Raw genomic sequence first — 13,259 nt, 5'->3', positions numbered from 1 at the left:
CTATTCGTTTCGTATTTACTACAAAAATAATTTGTTTTAGATTAATCTTATCAAATCTTATGATTCAACACCGTTATCGGTTTAGCGTGATATAATAGGTAGACATCAATAATATTTTATATATATTTGTTCTTATTTTTCATTTAATTTGTTTTTAAAAGATACTATTTAGGAATGAATTAAGATGGCATTTAACTATGATATCAAATGTTGGAAGTATTAAAATCATGTTTATTCTATAGTTTCTAGTCTAATATAAGATCATAATTAACTGTTTTAATTACCGCCAAATCTTCCTTCTAATCACGCATAAGGCATTATTACATGTTTTTTGAAAACTTTACATTACAATATGCAATAATGCTTGAGGAGTGTACACTACTGGTGATAACTCTTGCTTGGTCATATAGTTTCCTCCTTTTTACCCTTATGATTATTTGTATGATACTATATATCAAAAAGATGAAACTGGCAAGATATGATTGGAGAATACTTACAAGCTTCATTTTTCAAAACATCGCATGAAGAAAAGTTATAATATACAAAAGCTAGTCTTGTAAATAAATATGCTCTTAATAGACACAATAATTAGCTCACTTTCCTACGATGTATGCAATGATCTGGGCCAGGGATCGGCAGTGTAATTAAAGTAGGGTTCGGATAATTAAAATGTTTCAATTCAGCGCCCACAAAAAAAAAAAAAACGGGGTTGCTCAGTTTGACATTTTAAGGCCCAGCCAATAGTTAGTAATGACTCATTTAGCAGATAGTGGTATTTTACTCGAAAAATTTAGCTTGGTATTTTAAATTGGTTTTAAGATATTTTTGTTTGATAGTGTTGAGCTAAATTATCAATCTTTCTTTGTAGAAATATTTCTTGCAGATATTCTCAAAGAATCCAATTTTTACGGTAAATCCAGAATAAAATCTTAAGTATAATATTTTTTTTATGATGTGACAATCTAAGTATTTTATGAATAAATATTAAAACTAGCATGATGACTTCTCAGAAATATAACGCGTAGATGTTAATTAAAATCAAACAGGTATGGTTTCGGTTGAAGGCTTTTAGTTTCTCTATATTAAAATAGAACCTGGTATAAAATTCGACTAGTATCGAGAATCAATCTATTCCGCAATCGAAAATAATAGTTGTTCATTCAGAATATATTTGATAAGAAAGCTCTTTTATGGCATTAATCTTCTATTTCCAATGATTTATATATATTTTCGTTAGTAAGTAAGTAACTCTACTGGTGGTAGAGCTTTGTGCAAGCTCGTCTGGGTAGGTACCACCCACTCATCAGATATTCTACCGCAAAACAGCAGTACTTGGTATTGTTGTGTTCCGGTTTGAAGGGTGAGTGAGCCAGTGTAATTACAGGCACAAGGGACATAACATCTTAGTTCCCAAGGTTGGTGGCGCATTGGTAATGTAAGCGATGGTTAACATTTCTTACAATGCCAATGTCTAAGGGCGTTTGGTGACCACTTACCATCAGGTGGCCCATATGCTCGTCCGCCTTCCTATTCTATAAAAAAAAAACAAATAGTAAGACTAAATGAATACTATGTTTATTTTGTAATTATTCGCGTCATAGAATACTATATTTTCTTTGTCTTTGTTTTAAAATTATTTCACGATTCGTATCGTCCAAAGTTTTATTCCTAGCTTATTTTCACTTTCAAGGTCGAGTAAATCGGGCTTGCGTTTGTACTTGAATGAGTCAAGGCTCTATTTACACGTAGATGAGATCACAGTACCTACCTTGTGTTTGTATGCAAATCATGGTCATTGTCGTTTTACCTTTGTATTAATATAAGATTAGGTGTGTATAGGAATGTCTTTCAAACAAAGGTGTATAGTAAAACTTTTGCCAAGTATGACATCATTAAATATACGGTAGCGTGTAAACTAAAGGAATGTTTGTGCGACCCAATTATATGCACACGTGAAACTCTAAACAATAACCGACGTGTCGGCATTTATAAAGTAGTTTGTATGGTCATCTAAATAATATTGTAATGCTTGCTTTTTGTTAGGTTTACTAAGTGTTCTTTTTTGCATTCATAGAAAGTTTTACATGAAAATGTCATATGTAAGAATAATAATATTTGGTAACATGCATATTTTAAAATTATTTATAATCAGCTTACATAAATGGCGGCGGTAGTGGCGCGGCGCCTGTATGAAGTGTCCGCATTGATTGCACTCGCCAATCGTGACTCACGTCATTTGTTTTTCAAGACGAGCACTTGTGCTAAGAAATAAAACAATTATATGTATATATAAGTACGTAATATAGCAACCTCGTCGACGCAGTATTAGTTAGATGTATACCTAATAACAGTATGTTACATGTTCGTCATATTGCTGTGCAAGGAAGTCAAATGCATTATAATTATAAATAAAATTATCAAATTGATTATAATCAATATTTAGCTATTTGATAAGTTTTACAATGTGTACAATAGTCATTATCATTTTCATTTTATTCAACTAATTGAAAAGCAAATTCTGAGTTCGACGATAAATTTGGGAATTTCCATATGACTTGTCACGATTCTGAGATACTTACTCATGGGCATGGCATGAATTAAATGGACAGAAGTAACAGTTATAAAATCGATTTATCGTTTATACAAAAACATACTCAAATAAAGGAATCGTTTATACACAGCGGTGTATGTATTTCATTTCTCTCTTGTCTGTGTTTGCTTTAAATTTGCAACAAAAAAATCATACGTGTTCTAGTTTATACCATTCGTGAATATTGTTGAACGAGGATGCTGTCACAAAAATGGATATTTTTCATTTGGAAATGAGGTGCAGAATATGCAGTACAAACTACAAACATCCTTTTCGTTTGCCGCTAAAAACGAATTCTCTTTGTCAAACGAGATTGTTTGAGGATTCTTACGAATATGACCCAGATGTCTTTGCAATGTTGTCTACATTCACAATACAATTTTATGGACTTATGTAATAAACATTTGCCGATTTGGACGATTAAAAGTCGTATCATTAAAATTAGCCTAGATGAGCTTTGTTAGAATTACCAAACATAAGTTTTAATGATATGAATGAAATAACGTGTTAAATATTTAAATTTAAAATATAATATTAGAACATAAATAAAACATATGATTGCCAAACTTTGTTGTGGGAATAAGCAAAAAAATTACGATGTCCGCATTGCGACTGGCAAGAGATAAATTCTAGACTATTGATAGAAAGTGTAGTTTCAAGCGATGCCAAATGTATTCATTTACCGAGGGATGACCTTAGTTCATTCACTGTAGCGCTAATGAAAAAGACATATAATAAACTGTTGGTCGCAAGGTTGACGCATATTTATCACTACTATGCAAATTGTAAATGTTCTCCTGCTCTATATTTAGGCTGTATCCTAATTGTCGTTTATGCTGTCGCTTTTACTGGTGGTAGGGCTTTGTGCAAGCCCGTCTGGGTAGGTACCACCCACTCATCAGATATTCTACCGCAAAACAGCAATACTTGATATTGTTGTGTTCCGGTTTGAAGGGTGAGTGAGCCAGTGTAATTACAGGCACAAGGGACATAAAATCTTAGTTCCCAAGGTTGGTGGCGCATTGGCTATAAGCGATGGTTGACATTTCTTACAATGCCAATGTCTAAGGGCGTTTGGTGACCACTTACCATCAGGTGGCCCATATGCTCGTCCACCTTCCTATTCTATAAAAAAAAAAAATGCTAAGTTGTGGTTGTGACTTTAACATAAGTAAGGTGTGGTCTCCTATATTTTTCTTAAAACGTATCGTCATTTAGTGTCACTTTTTTTTTACAGGAAATTAATTTTTTATATTCCTTTGTTATTATTTTAAAGTTTTTATCGTATTTGTCGCTTAGAATTTTTGCCAATAATATTAAGATACTCTGCCAAGTCTTATAGAGAAAGTTTGGGCTTACAGCCAAAGGTCATTTGCCCGTATATTGAAATAATGTTTGTTTTTTTTTGTAATTACTATTTACAATTTAAAATTTTTAAATGTTTTCGGGTCAATTTGAATACACAATATATTTATAGACTGAAAAATAGTTAATCTGCAATACACTTAGGTTTCAAATATTCAAAATTATCACCTCGTATAGCAACGTTGTTTGGGTCAGACATGCTACTTGTAGTCCCTTGGAATGTATCATTATTATAACATTATGAACGCAGCCTAATCAAATAATAATTGTAAAGGTATGCTCCCGGTTGAGTGCTCGTATGCGGGGAGGTGCTTTGACCTTGCCGGGGAAAGGGGGATTTGCAAACGTACCGCACGGTCACCAACTCGTCAAACGAGTTAGCTTACATTGTTTCATAATGAGCTGTAGTCAACTACGCTAGCTTATATTGAAAATAACCTCTATTTTATTAATACTGTAAACGCTATATTAGAAAAACAAACTTAATCTACTGTAACACTCCCACTATGTATGTCACTTACCCTCTTGTTCATTACACGGCCGAGTCTTATAAATGGTTTTATTAGTATGTTTATTTTAAAACTTTACGACAAATTTTGATAAATTTAAGAACTAGTTGATTAGAATTATTTTTTTATAAATATTAATAAATATTTTAACAGGATTTTTTTAAAAATAACAAAGCAAATGATAGTTTATTTAGCAAAACGCAATAATAATTGCTGGCAGTAAACAAGCCATTTGAAATAACCGCCAATTCAACGCGTGAAACTGGCATTTTTCTTAGGACTACATTGTTGGTGTTTGAAAAGGTTAAAGACGTAACCGCCCTTATGCCCGTCACAAGAAAGTACAGAGCTATTTATTTTAATACAGTTATCCTACCTTTTCTTGCTCGTCTACATTTATGTATATAAATATTAAAAATACGTTAGCTATACAATATCCAGATACCGTATAAATACAGTAAAGGTCTCACCAATCATTCGATGTATCAAAACATAATTTTATAAACAGCCTCGACATCGATATCTACAAACAAAATCTTTTTAGTTTTTAGAGTTCAACATCATCAGTATCTGCTGCGAGAAGCATTTATTATTCTCAAGACAATTTTTATTCTTAGTGAATTAGGATTATTTGATGCTATGATCTGTTTGTTTAAGAATTAAATGTTTGATTTTAATAGTGTATTACTCCTTTTCATTAAATAGTGTTGTAAATACTATATACTGGAGTAATAGTAGTGTATCACATTGCACCAGTGTGTGTTTTTCGTTTACTTTGTTTTTGTGAAAACGCCGGTGGTCTTCAAATAACTAAATAAAATGGAGTCTCTGCCTTCTACAGAGCCCTTTTTCCTGAACTGATAAATGTTTCCGCTTGTGTCCCTATACACGTATTTCAGTGTGTCATTTTAAACTGATCTATTTTTAAAGTTTAACATAAAACATACTCAAATCGACTATTTAAGTTGCTACTTCAGATCTGGCATATGTCTTGTGTCGAGAGCCATTTTTTTTTTACTCAAAAAAACATTTACTTAAAATATTTAGAGTAAAAGAGCTCTGCATGATTTATGAGTTCAATTTCTTTTCTACCATAAGTGTGTAACAAAACGTACATAAAAATATATTTTTACCGCGTCCTACATAATTATATTATTAACATTGTATATTGGTAATATACGCACATTATTTACAACAACGAGCAGATACCGTTAGGAAAGCAGGTTATCTTTGTTTTCGCGACTGGCCAAATAGATAAGGATTGTTAATAGAATTCTTCGTTCAATGACGTAAAAACCCCACCTTATTATTATGTAGTTTGATTAAAGCACGAAATTATACTCGCATATAATTTTTATTCAATCACTTGCAATCATCTCAATGAACGCCCGTATGTTCTATGGCCAATATAGTATAAGAAATTATAAAACCAACTCAATAGTCAATTACAACCATATTAAACAAGTTATAAAAGGAATCGTCACTTCCTTTCAACGGCATTGAACTTAGCTATCAAATAATTGAGTACCGTGCCGAAGTGTTATAAAAACGCCCTTAGCACCGAACTAAATGAAGTCATCTATTCTGTCTCAAATGGGTCATCATAGCGACATCTTATTGTTGTTATTAATCAATAGTTTCTAAGAACACTTGCTCACATTCCTATTATATGACGTGTATTTTTTATAGTTCTGTGAACGGCGCCTGTTTGCTAATTATTTGGTTTAAACCGCATTCACGTTAGAACATCGCGTTTTTATATACTAGTTTTTTCTTCGTTAAATGGAGGGCAGGTGTTTGGTTATACCTCTGATCTTTCTTAGATTTAAAGCTTGCTTCATAATAAATTTCGAAAAAATCGTTTTTTTTTTGTTTAGCCGTGAAAGTGTAAAAGACAAACGGACAGAGTTACTAAAGCATTTATAATATTAGAATATATAGTGATGATAGCACATACCTATATTTTACAGTTATGGTCGTCATAAATATGTAATATGTCTATGTTATCATTCGCCGCCACATGGCTTCTCTGAACCACTTGAAAACACACAAATATATCAATTATTCAAACGTGTTTCTATCGTTCGTAGCTTTGCCTTATGTTAATTTTGCTTTAAGTTTAGTAGACGGTTATAGCGCATGTGTTTTGAAACTAATTAGGTGTTTACACCTGGCACAATTGTATTTCTTGTTAATAATTATTTAATAATTTATTTGCTCAGTTTATTAATTAGAACAGGTGTCTCTTAATTGCGGCTCATATATTAAACTTATATAAAATATAACCCTGAAAAAATAATATAAAACTACCATGTAAAATTAAGATAACAGATAAGCGATAACTACAATTTGTAAGAAGGCTACAATTATTATAACTGTATTAGAATTTGCATTTTACCGCAATTACAGTAAGCTGATTTTCCGCAAGACGATTCGGTATATCTCATTCGTACGTCTGGTTTTTATTTAATAATAAAACGAGTGGATATAATAGGTGAGTCACTCTAGTGTTAAACTCGCTATCCAGAATGCTTTAAAATTCTAGCTTTTTTAAAGATCACGTGTGATTCTAATCGTAACGTGTCATTCTGACAATGCGAGTAAGATAAAAATCTAGAACGAAAAGGCCATTGATGCACTTTGGTATGTTATAATCAGTGTTTTGAATTTCAATAGGGCTAAATGTCAATGGCGTTGTTTGAATTTGTGGGGGCGTTGGCCGAGGTCTCCGCATGAGCACCACGCGCCACTTCTCATACCAACTGTCTCATTAGCTCCCTCCGCAAATATTTTTATTTTTATTGCGTCTGCTTAGCCCTGGCTGAATATGAAAATAAAATGCAAAGTAATTGTATTCACTTTATGTGTAGAACACTTTAATTTTACTAGCGTGGGTCGCTTAACGTTTGTGGCTTTGCTTATCTCGCTTAAAATAAAACAATCTATAGTTATTATGAATCGACTAATTTAAAAGGAAGTTATAATATTACGTATTCATTAACATGAAATCTGTTTAATACTAGTTTTGTACGTGCAGGAAGCAGAAAATGCATTCTAATACAATGAATATTTTATCTCTTACGACATTATAATATGTTATAATATGTTTAAACGATAGACGATTTAATCGTAATAAACTCACGTTTTATACAAAAACCTTGTACGTTGTTCTATCTATTTTCTAAGATATTCAGTTAATGTAAGCGTTCTTAAAGATTTATTTTTACTGCATTTTCTTCTACTGGGAGCCTGGCAGGTTTTTTTTCTCTGGCCACAAGCCAGTTAGGCAATCAGTATTCATTTACAAATATTTCATGAGAGTCTGTGTGAAGCAAAAATCTGTAGAACTCCCGGCGTTTAGTGACCGCGGGCCGGAAATATGAACCCATTGTTTGCGTCGTCTTTTTTGCTCGAAGTACGTGTTGCATTTGTTGTCATTGTAATGCACATTTCTTTTATTTATATGCACTAATTCCAAGAACTCAATGCCCACATTGTGTTGTATGAATATATTTGCATAAACTTAGTTTATTTTTAATTTAACAAGCTTAAAGTAGCTCTTTGTTATATATATCGTATTTCGATTTCACTACAGTATAACAAGATTTCTAAATAAAACTTACGCTACGACAGTAAGAGCTGCAACGTGAACGATGTTTTTATCAATAAGTTCTGATTCATTTCGCGGTATTGTGCTGCGAGTAACGTTACTTCATTCGTATGTGACAATATCTCGGGCCGAGAAGTGAATGCGCGGGTCAAGAATGCGGTGACAGGAGCCGATCGCGGTCGAGGGGCACCCGAGTGTCTATACTTAACTGATGAGATGATGAGACTGCAAGGGTTAGCAGCTCATGTACAAGTACTTTCCTTTATAACCTTCGAAAGATTAAAAGAAATGTATTATGATAACACATGTAAGATTTTACATATAAATTCTCACATCAATTTAGCTCGGTTAAGTTCGTTACCGCATTAAGCGAATGGTACTTATTGATCCGACTTATGCGTCTGTCTGCCGGTCACAGGTCGCTAACTTTAAAATGGCCAGTCATTACTAAAGTAAGTGTTATTTTTCTATTAAAATATTAAAAAAAATACATACAATAATATGCAATTATGAATGATGACATATATAACACAAAACGTTGATTTTTACAATTGAATGATAAAGCTGTATAAAAATATTTTCTTTTATGCTACATATAGTTAAATTATTGGTCGAATTGTTTGCCCAAATAATTTTAAAGATCAGCGACACTATATCTCTGGCTTTCTTATTGCTGCCCGTGCGAACCCTAATAATATACCAAACACTCTCGTCTCTATCACGTTATAATATATATTTAGATTATATATCGGTGTCTGTTTTTACAGGACATGTTATCAGTTTTCATTAGAAATATTTTCACCGTATGATAATGTAGAAGTAGTCTAATAAATTGTGCAAATATTGTTTGTTGTTCATTGTTTCGCTTTGTTTCAATATACAAGCTGTAAATAATGCTAGTCGAGTACGATCAAAGTCCGCTCATTCTCATTACTTCTATACTTACAAACGTTTTAACATTAATATTCAATTACCATTTGTTTTTAGTATATTGGTAGCAGATAGGTTAATAATATACAATTTTTTTTTTAAATAATACACAACTAACTAAAATAATCAATGTTCCATTGTTAAAAAGTTTTTGTTACATTGTTATTCGAATCTCATTAATAGTATTTAAATAACAATTCAAGAGGTTATGTATTCTTAAATTTATCATAGTAACTGGCTGTTTAATAGTCACTATCGCCGCCCATATACATCGGCATTGTAAGACATATTAACTATACACTTGTGTCTGGTATCAAAGATATGTCTCTCGTATCCCTTTTAATCGATAGATGGCTATATAAAATATTGTTGTTTTGTGCTCGAATTACTGATGCCTGGATGGTACCTGGTGCTTGTACTACCTTGTATATAGCCCTATCACCTGTCTGAACATAATCTCGTTATAAAATTCTGAAACAATGTCGTATATCGTGTATCTGTATGTTAAATATCTGTGGGATTATAACTCGTTTTATCTGGTTTCAAGTTTTTTATTCAGACCCTTTCGTTCAGGCTTCAGTGAATCGTATTCTTATTTTGACGCGCAGGATACAGGGACTACAAAAACTTAACAACGACGCACTTGTACGATGTTTATAGCATGTGAAGAAGAGCCAGTTTTACTGCTTTTAATGGAATCACCTGTTACAGTTCAACATATATTATGTTTAATGATAACTGTTTAATAATAATTACTTAATCCAATGAAATCTTAATCGTACATCAAATTTACAAATGTAAAAATATTAATATGACATAATTGTAGTACAAACATATACTTTTTCATTATATCGATAAGTGATTTGTTGTATATTTAGAAATATATACAAGTAGATAATATTTACTTGCTTACACTACGTAAGTTTGATATTTATTATTAAGCTGTTTTTATCGGAAATAAACCCGAAGGTCAGATTGGTCTTTGTCAATCGATGATGTTATTACTTAGAAAATTCTTTGCGAATTACTTCATCACGAAGGTGTTTGCATATATGTAGGTAAGACATTTTTTGTTTCTCGCATTTTACGTATTTCATCTTAACCTGTCGCCATTTACGTCCTTAATTTGAAAATGTAAGTAATTTCTTTAAACCTTATTCATATAGGAATATGAATTTTTCGTTGATACCTGTAGTTGAACATTTTACAATAAATACGTATTATTTATAATCACAATTAAACGTCACAAAAACATTTTCATCTCTTCGCTCAACTGTCATAAATAAAGTTATCCAATTCCCTAAAACTTGGCAATAGTTACTATGGATGGAATGTTCAGTAACTACTAATACAAGTTGCCTACAAGTTGAGTTTCTGATTAACTTGATATAACTTTGACGTCTATAAAGGAAAACTCCATGTCTTTCCGATATCTCTTATTTGTTATCATTGGCAAGAAAATCGTTAAGAATTCGAATAATTATGTAAAACTGTGCCAAATTTTACTTGTCTATCGTTGATATGCTGAATAAATAAGACCTTTATAATAGAAAATAAAGTTGTTAATTTAAAAAAAAATAACCTATCATTGATTTCTATCATTATTTACTAACTAGCTATCCAACCCAACTTTTGTCCAGTAGAATAAGGACCTACATAAAATCATTTATGTCGTATCGGTTTATCCGGAGCATGCCAGTAAAGCTCCTCTGTGGGCATGATATTTTATATCTTCAATAATGATCATATATCAGCAAATTTACGCAAAAACTTAATGAATTATACACCTGAACTTTCCTCATAAATTACTCCATCCATTGGTAGAAACTGTATGGAAATCCCTCGGTAGTTTTTGAGTTTATCGCGTTCAGACAGACAGACGAGGCAGGGGTTTTTGTTTTATAGTATGTAATGATGTTTTTATTTTTAAGTTTAAGAAACTATGGAATTCTTTGCCTGAGTCCGTATTTCCTGATAGGTACAATGTTGGTGTCTTCAAATCCAGAATAAACAGGTTTCTTATAAGCAAGCGTGCTACATCTTAGACCGTGTCGATGCTTAACATCAGGCAAGTCAACGGTCAAACGCTGGCCTATTAATAGTAAAAAAAGTACATGTAAAATTAGTCATTGTTGTGTTTTATAATTTTATTTCAATTGTTCTGCATTGTAGCTGAAATGGAGCTTATCCTTTGTAATTACTTAAATTACAGATCCTATTGAATTAATGGATTGTATTCAAATTATCCAAATTATACGGATTCCCGTATTCGATGAGAATATAGGGAATCCATACAATATCGGTTCGTTTTGCTACTATCAGCTTCCCTAGTTTTGTACATAATATTTTATTACAAGTCTTTTATTCAAAACGTTCTATAAACAAAGTAAATATACTTGATATTTTCTTAAATATAAATCAAAAATAGTTTTTTCAAGTAAGTTTTCAGATCCATCTTTGAGATAGATATCATTTAACAAAAATTCATTTAAGAAGAATTAAATTAAATGTTAAAAAACCACCGGTTCTGATTGTAGATTCTAGTGACGTGAGAAGAAACGACAAGATCTCATTAACTATTATTTAATCAGTATATAAGTATTAATTATAGAAAGTATATATTTGATATGTAAAGCATAATTAATATAATGATACAAATACCGTTTACTATTCTAATAACGTCACGGAAAGTTCTTTAGTGAAGATTATTCTTATTGTTTCTAAAAGTTCCGTTGCATTGTCTGAGATATTTCAGACTTTTAAAATAATATACAGACAATCTTTATCACCTTTCACTGTGTACTTGCATAAGGCTCGATTCCACTTGTTCTTGGCCTAGTTATTGTATTGAGTATTATAAAAAAAAAAGAGAAAAACATTGATAGAAAGATCTAAGAAATAACGAATATCGTTTTAATTAATTTCATTAAATGCGAAAGAAAATTGCAAGTTTTCTAAAAACCTTAATTAATGGGATATTAATGGCGTTACGATCATAAATCACCAACAATGCTTCCGAAAGAAACAAGTTCCCTTGCTAATGAAGTGGCTTTCTATAATTATTTAAATATCATAGTTCATCCAAATGTTCGTTCCAATAGTATAAGAGTTGGCAGTTGGGCAGAAAATCGCCGCAGATGTAAATATCACTAGGGCAACGAAATTATGTTCCAAGCAAAAATATCCGTATCACCTTTAAAGACCAGCTTATATAAATTACGCAGTTTATGTTTTAGCGTTTAATAACAACTTGTTGTGTTTTGTTACATTTTATTTCAAGAAACAATACTTGGTTTTACTTTTCAAATTTACTTCTCGCGAATTTTTAGATGCTTATATACTTTTAGAAAGATTTTAATTTATAAAATATAAAATGTACAAATATTCATTGTGCTTAATACATTGTCGTAGAAAAAAAATATAGAATATTATGATATTTTTAATACATGTGAGGAAATACATATAGAGAAATTGTTGTTTCTACTTAGAAATGCTTAATTTCTATAACATTGATCCAAAAAACTGTAATTTTAAGTGAAACCCTACACAGCATTGGTTTCTCGTTGCCCCTAAAAAGATTTCATTCGGGCTTGTAACTTCTTTTCACTGGACTTTTTGTGTATCTTAAAGATTTTTTGTGCCTATAGTCGGTGACCAACTACTTCGCAGGTAAAGATGTTACTTACAATAACGTGTCATAATAATAATTTTCTTAAAAGTAAGAAGCACTTTTATGCTTTTTCTATTCATTGAAACTGCCGAAAAGATTTTTTCAATTTGTCTTATTATAATTTAAGATTATTCTAATTTCAGAGACCAAGTATTAATAATTAATAGATGACCGATACAATTAAAAATTACTCATAATGTAAGTACCTCATATGTAATAGCAATTGCTGAAATAATTAATAATTCCATGACCTTTTTCCTTTGTTCATAATGGTTATTTTATTTAAAGTTGAATTGCATGCTGACATGCAGAATAGTTTATCATAATCAATATTATTATTTTAAATTAATTCAATATACCAATTTATGTATACAGGATGAGGATCTTGCGAAATAAGTAATGTATCATTAATAGAAACAAAACATTATAATATAATTAACGGTTTTCATTAAAACATATTAGAAACGTTGAAAAAAATTACATTGTTTCCAGGACGATGTATTTAAAATATGCAAACAAGCATCCGTCTTTAGGTTCGGTCCGTACCGGCGTCGCTTTGTTTGTTCACGTGAAGACAACTCGTTA

The 13,259-nt window shown here is 31.3% G+C and overlaps 1 protein-coding gene across 3 annotated transcripts in view; it reads left to right on the top strand.

Annotated features, from left to right (window-relative positions):
* Nucleotides 1-13,259, top strand: part of LOC126770574 (cytohesin-1) — a 41,917-nt gene that overhangs the window by 5,177 nt on the left and 23,481 nt on the right. The window lies entirely within an intron of this gene.

Source organism: Nymphalis io, chromosome 9 (genome assembly GCF_905147045.1).
Source record: "Nymphalis io chromosome 9, ilAglIoxx1.1, whole genome shotgun sequence".
NCBI classification, from domain to species: Eukaryota; Metazoa; Arthropoda; class Insecta; order Lepidoptera; family Nymphalidae; genus Nymphalis; species Nymphalis io.
Note: the sequence above shows the minus strand (reverse complement) of the source record. Positions and strands in the feature narration are given on the sequence as shown.